Source organism: Somniosus microcephalus, chromosome 14 (assembly GCF_052327205.1).
Source record: "Somniosus microcephalus isolate GS21.2 chromosome 14, FLI_Smic_1.0, whole genome shotgun sequence".
NCBI classification, from domain to species: Eukaryota; Metazoa; Chordata; class Chondrichthyes; order Squaliformes; family Somniosidae; genus Somniosus; species Somniosus microcephalus.
In genome coordinates, this window is record NC_141000.1 from 122,187,228 (window position 1) to 122,200,746 (window position 13,519).

Consider the following 13,519-nt stretch of genomic DNA (forward strand, 5'->3'; position numbering starts at 1 on the left):
AGGTGCGAAAGACAAGTCTAAAATGGACTTGCTGACTAAGGTTGGAAAAACGAAGGAGTGCATAAATGCTTATGCTTCAGAGGAGAACAAAGTTTCAGAACAGAATTCCACTGAACAACAACAACATAGTTTGACAGAGAATTCTGAGTCTGTCCAGTTTACAGACATGCACGATTCTGAGGAACACCGGGCTCGAACTCAACTCCATTTCAAATTACAACAGCAATTAGAACAATTGCGTTGCCGTCTTGAGCAAGAGATGAAAGCAATGAAAAAGTTCTTTGACACAGAGAGGGAGAATCTGGAAAGACAACAGAAGCAGCTGATGGAGAAAAGGGAGCAGGAGCACACAAACCGTCTGCGCGAGGAGGCCAAACGAATCAAAGCTGATTCGGTTTCTGAAGGTGCGTGCTCCAATCTGGTGGAGCAAGATGTTCAGCAACTGAAGGCGCTTGTTAGCAGGTTGCAGGCAGAAAAGGCTGATTTGGTCGCCATGAATTCCGAGCTCCTACTGAAGTTGGGTGCAGCATCACCGGACGATTCATTTGTGGAAATTCCAATGGTGGAGGCTGCGGATGATGGCGAAGTAGAAACAGCAAAGGAGCCCCAGGGCAAGGTTATAAACATCCCTGCAGCTACTGGGAAACGGATGATGTCAGAAGAGTTAACGGTCAGCCAACTCCTTCATATGCTGAGGGACAAGACTCTGCAATTTGAACATGAGCTTAAATCTTCAAAGGAGAGGGGTTTGGAGCTCTCAAAAGTTATGGAAATAGCTGAGGTTGCAACACAGACTGAGAAGATGGCAGCAGAGCAACCCTTGGATGCCAAAAGTACGCTGACTCACGTCAATGTCGAACAACAGAATGCTGCAACAACTGCTCCAGTAGAGGGATTGAATAATACGATCAATCAATCTCCGAATGAAGTTGAAGTATTGAAATCACGAATGAGGTCATTAGTAAAAGACTTGCAGGAAGCCCAGAAAAAGCTGGAGGAAGCTGAACACATGAAGAAGTCTCTTCAGGAGAGATGTCTGGAATTGGAACAAAAGCTGACTAACGTCCAGCTGGGCATGGAGGAAATAAAAGACCCTCTCACTGGCCTAGCTCAGGACGACACCGATTATTACCACGTCCTGTTGAACGACACCGAATATAACGATGACCTGTTCTGCCCAGCTTGTGGGGAAATCTTCCGAAGTGCAAAAACCCTGAAGAATCACAAAAAGTCTAAGAAACACCGGGAGATGGTGGCGCTGCTAAGGCAACAGGAGAAAGAGGAGGAGGAACTGTGCATGCGGCTGGCAGCGGAGCACAGAGAGTCTCCAAGAAGCAGGAAAGGAAAAGACGAAACAGAAGAAGATGACCCATCTGAACCATTATCACCCCTACCAGATCACGCACGTGGTCCCTCCGAACGGAACCAAATCAGTTTGGAAGTAGAAAAACTTCCCAATGTACTCAAGCTTTTAGAAGTCAGCAATGCTGGTTCAGAAGTGACGGAAGTTCAAGCTGTTAAGTCCAGTGAAGGACTATTGGAGGAGTCACCCCAGCAAAGTGAACCGACTACACCACCGGGAACTGCTACACCACCGAGGCGTTGTCCAGACCGAGTCAAGAAGCACAGGAGGCGCCTCCACAGAGACTGAATCTGTGAACTGCTTTCCGCAGAGACTGAATCTGTGAACTGTTTTCCGCAGAGACTGAATCTGTGAACTGTTTTCCGCAGAGACTACATCTGTGAACTGTTTTTACATGAAGTTGGATATATGTGATGATGTTATGTTTAATGGGGAATAAGTATGTTGTAAGCTAAAAAGGGAGGATTGTAGTGTATGTAACCGTTCTACCTTTAAGAGAACTATTGTATGTAACCGTCCACCTTTAAGAGAACTATTTTAGGTGTTGCACTACTTTATCTTGGCTGCGGTATACTGTAATACCGGTGGTGACCACACCGGTATATAAGTGCTGTGTAATGAGTGATTGGGCAGATTCGCCCTGACCTTCGAATAGTAAAGTCCTGTTAAAGTTTACTCTTGTAGTCTGTGTAATAATTTGCAATATAACACACAGATTTTACACATTTGCCAGATATTGAGATCTGAAGCAATTGGGGCTAATTAGCACCCACCTGAATCGGCTAACGATGAACGGGTCCAGTTTCCGCAGTGAGCTCAATGAGCGTATATTGGGCGAGCTGTGGGTGCGAGTACCACCTGGGATTGGTAACCTATCCACTGTGGGGGAGGGGGGTGAAGGGGCATGGAAGTCATGTGCTGCTGGAAGTGTTAAATGTCTCGAGCAGCTTAAAGGGCCGCAGTGAGAGAACTGTGCCACCTGCTACAACAACACTCAGCACCACCTCCACTTCGCCAGCCATCAAACAGAGAGTTCATATGTTACGCTGCTCCTTCAGCTTGGCACAATTTCCTGCCTCCACATTTACCTGTGCCAGCCATGGGCATTTGTTAGTCATTATATAAAAGAAGACCTATTCAGAGCTTTGGGGAGGGTCAGATACATGGGGCTGGATTTTCATTCAGAAATCAGGAAGGAGGCGGGCCTACAACTTTCGGGTTTTAGTCCCGCCTCCATCGAGATGCGGCCAATCCACACGATTTTCCCTTGATTGACATTGTTGAGCCTGCCCAGCGGGCTCAGCAGGCCAATTAAGGGCCACCCGGCAACAGGTGACATCACAGACTGAAATTTCACCTGTTAAGACGTGTTGACAGATGAAATATCAGTGTTTCACAGCTGTTTGAAGCTGTCAAACACTGACAGTCTTACTTCTAACCTGAGTCCTTCTATGCAGACTCAGTTAGAAATCACGCCGGCAGTGGAAGCTGAAGGCTGTCACTTTTGACAGATCGCGGCCATTCAGCTTTCGGTGCCGGCTGAATGATGGACTCCCGACGCCTAGAGGAAGAAAGGCTGTTAAGGTAAGTACAGGTAATTTAAACTTCTTTACACACTTTAGACACACCAAACACACTTCCCTTTGCACTCATGCACCCGTCACTCACCTGAACACCGACATCTCGACCCCTCCAAGTCCTTCAACCCGACGGCCCGACTCCTCTAACCTGGCGTGGTTTGGAGCCGTCGGGAATCCCACACGACACCCTTCAAAATAGGGATTAGGCTAAAAACTGCCTGTTAACTACCTGTTAACAGGCAGTTAATTGGCACTAATCCCTTCCCGCCTCAGGTCGGCGGGTCCCAGTGCGGGGCAGGTACCCGCCTCCTTTGAAACTTACGTGGAGGCGGGTTTTGGACGGGATGGTGTCGTGACCCCCGAATTTGGGATTTTTGCCCCCCGCACGCCTAAAAGCCCGCCTCACGGCACACTGAAAATCAACCCCATGAACTCAACCCATAAATTCTCCCACATTTAACCCCACACCCTCTGCTGCTCCCGTTACTGGCTCATCACCTATACAGTAGTTTTTCGCTCACCCACCTAGGCTGCGTGTAGGGACTGACGAAATCTCACAGTAAACCAAAGGGTAATTAAAGGAGAATCATCACTTCCCCGCATGATCTTCATTCAGTATTATAGACGCACCTTCTGGGTCTCTTGATAACCTTTTCAATGCATTAGTTTTCTGATTGCCGTCCCGTGGACTGGCTGCTGCCGCCTGTTGCGCTGACATCAAGCATTCAGAGAACCTGGGTCTGGTTTCTATTGGGCGACGGTTCTCGATGGCAGCGGTCACTGCAAATAAGGAAGAGAAAGGAGATTAGGAACAATAGACGGTGTGGGTACAACAGGCAGTGACATAGATACTGTGGGTACAACAGGCAGTGACATAGGCAGTGTGGGTACAACAGGCAGTGACACAGACAGTGTGGGTACAACAGGCAGTGACAGAGACAGTGTGGGTACAACAGGCAGTGACAGACAGTGTGGGTACAACAGGCAGTGACATAGACAGTGTGGGTACAACAGGCAGTGACAGACAGTGTGGGTACAACAGGCAGTGACATAGACAGTGTGGGTACAACAGGCAGTGACAGAGACAGTGTGGGTACAACAGGCAGTGACAGACAGTGTGGGTACAACAGGAAGTGACAGACAGTGTGGGTACAACAGGCAGTGACAGACAGTGTGGGTACAACAGAAAGTGACAGACAGTGTGGGTACAACAGGCAGTGACAGACAGTGTGGGTACAACAGGCAGTGACATAGACAGTGTGGGTACAACAGGCAGTGACATAGACAGTGTGGGTACAACAGGTAGTGACATAGACAGTGTGGGTACAACAGGCAGTGGCATAGACAGTGTGGGTACAACAGGCAGTGACAGACAGTGTGGGTACAACAGGCAATGACATAGACATTGTGGGTACAACAGGCAGTGACATAGACAGTGTGGGTACAACAGGCAGTGACATAGACAGTGTGGGTACAACAGGCAGTGACATAGACAGTGTGGGTACAACAGGCAGTGACATAGACAGTGTGGGTACAACAGGCAGTGACATAGACAGTGTGGGTACAACAGGCAGTGATATAGACAGTGTGGGTACAACAGGCAGTGACATAGACAGTGTGAGTACAACAGGCAGTGACAGACAGTGTGGGTACAACAGGCAGTGACAGACAGTGTGGGTACAACAGGCAGTGACATAGACAGTGTGGGTACAACAGGCAGTGACATAGACAGTGTGGGTACAACAGGTAGTGACATAGACAGTGTGGGTACAACAGGCAGTGGCATAGACAGTGTGGGTACAACAGGCAGTGACAGACAGTGTGGGTACAACAGGCAATGACATAGACATTGTGGGTACAACAGGCAGTGACATAGACAGTGTGGGTACAACAGGCAGTGACATAGACAGTGTGGGTACAACAGGCAGTGACATAGACAGTGTGGGTACAACAGGCAGTGACATAGACAGTGTGGGTACAACAGGCAGTGACAGACAGTGTGGATACAACAGGCAGTGACATAGACAGTGTGGGTACAACAGGCAGTGATATAGACAGTGTGGGTACAACAGGCAGTGACATAGACAGTGTGAGTACAACAGGCAGTGACAGACAGTGTGGGTACAACAGGCAGTGACAGACAGTGTGGGTACAACAGAAAGTGACAGACAGTGTGGGTACAACAGGCAGTGACAGACAGTGTGGGTACAACAGGCAGTGACATAGACAGTGTGGGTACAACAGGCAGTGACATAGACAGTGTGGGTACAACAGGTAGTGACATAGACAGTGTGGGTACAACAGGCAGTGGCATAGACAGTGTGGGTACAACAGGCAGTGACAGACAGTGTGGGTACAACAGGCAATGACATAGACATTGTGGGTACAACAGGCAGTGACATAGACAGTGTGGGTACAACAGGCAGTGACATAGACAGTGTGGGTACAACAGGCAGTGACATAGACAGTGTGGGTACAACAGGCAGTGACATAGACAGTGTGGGTACAACAGGCAGTGACATAGACAGTGTGGGTACAACAGGCAGTGATATAGACAGTGTGGGTACAACAGGCAGTGACATAGACAGTGTGAGTACAACAGGCAGTGACAGACAGTGTGGGTACAACAGGCAGTGACATAGACAGTGTGGGTACAACAGGCAGTGACATAGACAGTGTGGGTACAACAGGCAGTGACATAGACAGTGTGGGTACAACAGGCAGTGACATAGACAGTGTGGGTACAACAGGCAGTGACATAGACAGTGTGGGTACAACAGGCAGTGATATAGACAGTGTGGGTACAACAGGCAGTGACATAGACAGTGTGAGTACAACAGGCAGTGACAGACAGTGTGGGTACAACAGGCAGTGACATAGACAGTGTGGGTACAACAGGCAGTGACAGACAGTGTGGATACAACAGGCAGTGACATAGACAGTGTGGGTACAACAGGCAGTGACATAGACAGTGTGGGTACAACAGGCAGTGACAGACAGTGTGGGTACAACAGGCAGTGACAGAGACAGTGTGGATACAACAGGCAGTGACATAGACAGTGTCGGTATAATAGACAATGAACTAAACTCTCAAATCTCTGGACCGTGATCCCACTGTCACTGGCCCCTATTCCCTGCTATCATTGGCTGACCTGCGTGACAGTTTCCCCATTACCCACCTGAGCAGTTCTTCGGAGATTGAATGTAACCACGCGGTTCCACAGTGACATCCTTTACGACAGATGTCGCCTGATGTTCAGTTGCTGCTGCCTCCTCCAAGATGCTGCCTATGGAAGCTGGCGCTAGAAATAAAAAAAAGCATGACTATTGGGAATAATGGAGAGCGTGTGTACACGGGGCTGGTAAACCAGGGCTCGTGTCCTTGTGCTGGTTGTGCACTAACCCCAGGCTATCTACTGAGCCTTGGCTGAGGGCTGAAGAGGCTTGTGCTGCTCCGTGACATGAGCTTTATAAATCTATGCGCTTGGGAGCATGTCCATGGAATCCACGAGATGCCGATGTCCCAGTCCACAGACACAACATCATCGAGGTGCGCCATTTAACTTAGAGCAGAGGGCAGGTCTGGCAGCGCCCATCTGCTGGGAGTAGTTCCAAGGTACATTCCTTGACCTTGGATCCAAGTTCTGAATGCGAGAGAGTAAAGTAACAATGCAGAGAGACAACGTACGGGCAAGGTAAGTCAAACCAGGACGAGAAGAAGACAACCGAAGAAAGCAGACAATGACCCTGGCTGGAAACTCATCACCGGCCTTCCCGGAGGAGAAGCCGAGGATCCCAGAGCTCCTATGTGCTAAATGCTGGAAACTTGCCAGCAACACGTAGACTGCAAATTCTCTGCTGAACCATCTTAGACATTGAAAACAGCTTTATGATACTGTTACTAAGCTAAACCTAGCTGAGGCTGAGGTCCTATTTACAGTCGTGTCTGTGCTGATTTAGACTCTTGTCATCATTTAATAGTACCAAGTTCTAATTGTAATCTTCCATGTTTATTCTTGTGATGGTTTAGGTTGCGTCGTCAGAGATGTTGTTAAGATAAGTAATGCTACTCAATGCATCTCTATGTTGACTTCATCTGCGGGGACTCTGAAAAATAGGAGTTAATTACACTTCACTCAGTATTGCACAACATTCCAGTTGTGACAGGGTTGGTTTGTATAAACCTTAAGAAACATTGCCTTGGGTTATGTGAGACAGCCCAAAGTGGTGATAATAGATACCATAGACATTCTTAGCAGATTGCAATCTGATATTCCAATGTGTGGGTGGCAAAAGGAGCGACAAGATTTACTTGATGCTCTTTGTTTACTGTCTGGGCTCAGATGCAATGGTCCATGTAATGTATGTACCTTTAAGGGGGAGAACTACTTTTTACAGCTCCTGTATCCTGTAGTACCGGCAGTGACCACACCTGTATATAAACCCTGAGTCGTGATCTGTACAGTCAGTTGCAGTTTGAACCACGTTGAGTAAACACCTGTTGTACCGTTCTCTGCAGTTCTTTTCTTATTATTACACGGACGTAACAGTGGCGATGAGCAGATTCAAACCAACCTGCAACTCTGCATCACCTCCCAGGGATTCGCTCCTGGAAAACAGTGGAAGCAGGTCGAGTCCAGAAGCATGGGCGTCGACCACGGGCAAACGCCCAGTCATCCAGCGGAGATTTGAGCATCGCAGGGGAGGCTGTCGAGAGCCAGGCTTGGCTTTCCAGTCACGGTGGTCCAGCGAAACGGGCTGGCAACAGGTACTGCGCAGACCCTTCCCGGACAGCGACGGGCTAGAGCCCGACCGAGCGGCACAGAAAAAGGCCGAGCAGCGTCGACGGGGGAGAGAGAGAGGGCAGAGCGCACAGGGCGCAGCCGGTGTTCAGGACCGAGCGGCGTCAACGGGGGAGAGAGATGAGAGAGAGCAGAGCGCAGCCGGTGGTCAAGGGCCGAGCAGCGTCAACGGGGGAGAGAGGCGCGCAGGAAAACGCGAGGCGCTGCCATTGCCACAAGGACCGCAGAGAGCGGCATTGGCAGCAGCGCAGGAGCAGCGCACGAAACCCACAGGGCGTCGCCATTTGCCACGAGGACCGCCGAGAGCGGCGTTGGCAGCAGCGTGGGAGACGCCATTTTAAGCCGCAGCGGGGAAGAAAGGAAAGCGCGGGAGACGCCATTTTAAGCCAGTCTAACCACACCCAAAAATGCCGAAGAGTGGCAGTATCACAGCGTTCGACAATGAAGTCGAAGATTGGATGACATATGTCGAACGCATAGAAGTATACTGCAAGGCGAATGAAGTGTCAGATGACAAGAAAGCGCTGGTATTCTTGAATTCAATGGGTGCAAAAACGTATGGCTTACTACGAAACCTAGTAACCCCAGAGAAGCCAGTAGAAAAGGATTTTGAAAACAAAGTGTCAATCCTACAGGACCACTTAAATCCCACACCGCTGCTGATAGCAGAAAGGTTTAAGTTTCACAAAAGGAACCAGCATAAAGATGAAAGTAATGCTGAGTATTTAACGGAACTGCGCAAGCTATCGAAACACTGCCAGTTTGGAACGGGACTAGCAGATACTTTAAGGGACAAATTTGTGTGTGGGCTTCAAAATGAAGGAACCCAGAAACGGCCTCTATCAGAAAAGGATCTTACGCTGGACAAGGCTTTCAGCATTGCAGTATCACATGAAGCAGCAGCACGAGGCGCTGCAGAGATACAACAGAGACCGCAAGAATATGGCACAAATAAAATGTCATACGGAACAGTGAAGTGCTATCGCTGCGGCAGAACAACACATGACCATAATGATTGCTGGTTCAAGGACAAAGTGTGCAGACAGTGTGGAAAAGTAGGGCACATAGCAAGAGTCTGCAGGTCGGGAAAGAAAACCAGCAGCAAGAAATCTCCACAGGAGAAGTACAAGAAGGTACATAAGGTGACGGAGAGTAGTTCAGACGAACAGAAGAGTGATACAGACTCCGGAAGCAAGGAGCTGGGTTGTCTGAAACTACATAATGTGATCAAAACGGAGGATCACCAAACTATCTGGGTCACGCTCAAGATAGCAGGAGTCCAAGTGAAAATGGAATTGGACACAGGATCAGCCCTAACAGTCATAAACCGAAGGGACTACAAGCGGCTATTCTCACATATACCCTTGAGAGATACAAAGATTGTCTTAAAGACATACACGGGGCAAAAAGTCTACCCCAAAGGAAAAATAAGGGTGAACGTTATATATAACGGCAAGGAAACACCAAAAATGGACCTATATGTATTGCCAGATGGAGGACCACCACTACTAGGACGTGAATGGATCCGGAAGATACAGCTAGATTGGAATTCCATACAAGCACTGACTGTAGATGCCAAGAAGGATGACGACATCACACCTGGACGACTGTCAAAAATTCTAACTGACGCACAGGAAGTGTTCCAGCAGGGACTCGGAACACTAAAAGGCATAACAGCGACGATCAAAATAGAGGAAAATGCAAGCCCATAGTTTTTTAAGGCCAGACTGGTACCTTATGCGATCCGCCCAGCCGTCGAAGCAGAGCTGGAAGGTTTGGAACGTTCAGGAGTACTGTCCAAAGTGGACTGGAGCGAGTGGGCTACACCCATCATTCCTGTAATGAAGAGGTCGTTGAGTAATACGCCTGGGGAACCAAAGAAGGTTCGCATCTGTGGGGACTTTAAGGTGACAGTGAACCCAGTCCTTCACACTATACAATATTCGCTTCTGCGGATTGAAGATATTTTCGCCTCGCTATCTGGAGGGAAACGCTTCACTAAGATTGATCTGGCCCAGGCGTACCTGCAAATGAAGGTAGAAGAAGCTTCGAAACAGTACCTACGATCAACACTCATAAAGGTCTCTACCAATACAACCGGCTGGTGTTCGGGGTAGCATCAGCTCCGGCTATTTGGCAAAGGGCAATGGAACAAGTCCTGCAAGGGATTCCAGAGGCCCAGTGTTATTTGGATGACATCCTGGTCACGGGCGAAAATTACAGTGATCACCTCGCCAACCTGGAGCAGGTGCTCACTAGATTGAAGGAATATGGGCTCCGAGCTAATCGCCACAAATGCGAGTTTTTCCAGAAGCAGATCTCGTATTGTGGCCACGTTATTGATAAAGAGGGGTTACATAAGTCCCCTGAAAAGATTGAGGCAGTAGTCAAGGCTCCAGCACCGGAAAATGTGTCACAACTGAGGTTGTTCCTCGGGCTGGTGAACTACTACCATAAGTTCTTGCCGAATTTGTCTACCGTACTACACCCACTGAACACCCTACTGCAAACAGGGGTACCATGGAAGTGGAGTGACGAATGTAAACGAGCTTTCCAGAAGAGCAAAGCATTGATCACATCAAAAGAGGTGTTGGCTCATTTCAACCCAGCACTACCAATTCGGTTGGCGTGTGATGCATCACCCTATGGCATTGGAGTGGCGCTGTCGCACAAATTCTGGGACGGCTCGGAGAGGCCAGTAGCCTTTGCGTCTCGGTCACTAACCTCAGCCTAGCGTAACTACGCCCAGATTGACAGGGAGGCCCTCAGCCTGGTGTGGGGAGTGAAAAAATTCAATCACCATCTGCACGGGCAGAAGTTCACCTTGCTGACTGACCACCAACCACTTGTCTCCACCTTTAATCCAAAGAAGGGCGTTCCGGTGATGACTGCGCAACGGCTACAAAGATGGTCCCTTTTTCTAGGGGCGCACCAATATGAAATCGAGTATAAGGGCACGAAACAGCATGGAAACGCTGATGGGCTATCACGCCTGCCACTGCCTACTGCAGAGGAAGCACCAGCAGTGGATCCTGTCGAAATATTTCATTCGACTATAATTGAATGCTTGCCAGTAACTAACGCTGGTATAGAGAAGGAGACCCGAAATGACCCGACACTGTCTCGGGTATATGATTTGACGGTGAAGTGATGGCCAGCACATGGCGATTCACTGTTGCCAGCATTCTCATCCAGAAGAGAACAGCTGTCAGTATGCCAGGGGACCTTGATGTGTGGATCCCGAGTGGTAATTCCACCCAAGTTAAGGGAGAGAGTGCTCAATGAGCTTCACGAAGGTCATCTGGGAGGGGTGAAAATGAAAAGCCTTGCTAGGGCTTATGTGTGGTGGCCGGGGATCGATCAGCAAATCGAGGACCTGACAAAGAGCTGCTCAGGATGCCAGAAGGTCCAAAATGCACCACCACATGCCCCTCTACACCCATGGGAGTGGCCCTCATCTCCATGGCAACGGGTGCATATTGATTTTGCTGGTCCATTCATGGACTCAATGTTTTTAATAGCCGGGGATGCGCACTCGAAATGGCCTGAGGTGATCAAAATGTCCTCCACCACCATGGAGAAAACTAGTGCAGTCCTACGGACCATTTTTGCCAGGAACGGCTTGCCAGAGCAGATTTGCTCTGATAACGGACCATAGTTTGTGTCCGAAGAGTTTTGAAGATTTATGAAAAGGAATGGGGTAAGGCATTGCACATCCGCCCCGTATCATCCAACCACAAATGGATTGGCTGAGAGGTTCGTACAAACCTTTAAAAAGCAGTAAAGGCCATGTGCGATGACAACATTCCACTGCAGCATAAGGTGGACAATTTCCTGTTAGCCTACAGAAATGCGACACATGCAGTCACCAACCAGGCCCCGGCCATGATGTTCTTTAACCGAAGGTTGAGATCTCGTCTGGATTTGCTCAGACCAAATGTACGAAGAGATGTTGAGAGTAAGCAATTCCAGCACATCAATGAGAAGCCGACAAGGAGCTTCAATGTAGGGCAACCAGTCTTGGCCCGCGACTACCGAACAGAGAAATGGCAACCAGGAACGATATGCACACAGCAGGGGCCACTAATGTACACAGTGGATGTTGGGGAGAACATTGTGAGACGCCATGCTGACCAGATCCTAGAGTCACAGGAACGAGTCAACCCCATGTCTCGGCCATACGTACCTGGTGAGGAACCCGACGTACAGGTCGCATCTACCTCAGAAACAATAGCATTGGAAGCTGATGAATCAACTGACGACAGGGTGTTAGAATCGCCTCCTCACCAAGAGCGAGACACTCGGGAAAGGCGTTATCCAGAAAGAATCAGGAAGCCTCCCCAAAGACTGAATTTAAAAATAGACTATTTTCAGTTAATGTTGCATGTTAAAAGTGTTAATTGTAATTAGTTTGATATTTAATTGTTAAATGAGTGTTATGGTACTGTTAATCTAAAAGGGGAGGAATTGTAATGTATGTACCTTTAAGGGGGAGAACTACTTTTTACAGCTCCTGTATCCTGTAGTACCGGCAGTGACCACACCTGTATATAAACCCTGAGTAGTGATCTGTACAGTCAGTTGCAGTTTGAACCACGTTGAGTAAACACCTGTTGTACCATTCTCTGCAGACCTTTTCTTATTATTACACGGATGTAACAGTCCATTACACCCTGAAGTTTGAGTATTGCTGGACCAAGAAATATGGTGAAACTCAGTTATACCTGACTTCCACCCAGTTTGTACTTTGTCCAATTTTTTCATGTGCTCTTCGGTAGGCGACGGAAGCTCCCCTCCAAAGCAGGCAGGGACTTCATTGACGTCTTCAAAGTGACGTATGGAAGCCCTCCGCTCTAACCTGTGACCAGCAGGCATGCTGGATGCCAAGTCCGCAGCACACCTAGGATATATGGGCTTAGAAATTCCTGGCAGGTCACTGTGCTGCCAGATGTGTGATGAAGCGGGACCTCCGCCCGCCAGTCTGTTCCATCGTTGACCTCGCCCCAAATCACGGGGATGGGGTTATTCTCGTAAAAGGGTGCAAGCGGCCACGCCATTTTCAGTGCTCTCTGGGCATCTGGCCTGCAGGGGTCTTGGATTTCTGCCCGAGGGATGGGGAGGTGGGTGGGTTGGGAAAAACTGGTCAAAAAGCTTTGTTAATGGCAACTGATCACTCTGAGATCGATTCCCGTTGGGAAGTAGCATTGCGGGTCCCATCTGTGCCTCCCGGAGGGCAAGTATGCCTGCATAATGCAGGAGAACTGTACGTTGGCCATAGGATTAGCGGAAGTGGCGGGAATTCCAATGGGGAAATGTCATCCCTCCAGTCCCACCTCGTACACTGACATCAGGGAGGAATGAGCAGGCAGAAGAAGCATTCACCCCTGACCCAACCCCACTCCCAACCTGCTGGGGATTGCTCCCCTCTCTCCATTACATCATTTCTGCAACAAAAACAAAGAGCAATTTCGGGGTTTTGCTGCCCGGGGTTGTTGAGGCCGACCAATCAGCAAAGGGTGGCACACGCAGGAAACTTGGTTACATCTCCTTGCAGGAGCTGAAATAAATGACTGGCATGGTGCCACTGAGTAGTTCAAAGGGCAGCTCTGCCAGCAAACAACTCGAGCAGCTCCATCTCGACTTCAGCAGCCATTAAACACGGGGTCTGGTGCTGGCCTGCTCCATCCCTTGTCTGCAGACTCATGCCTCCATCTAGAGTTCCCTCTCCCCCCAGTTTTCTCCCCCTTTTCCTTTCAGCCTTGGAAAAAGCTACT

At 49.0% G+C, this 13,519-nt stretch overlaps 1 pseudogene; it reads right to left on the bottom strand.

Moving 5' to 3' along the window:
• The window catches only part of LOC147107883 (E3 ubiquitin/ISG15 ligase TRIM25-like), a 66,496-nt pseudogene that overhangs the window by 18,504 nt on the left and 34,473 nt on the right, over positions 1-13,519 (bottom strand).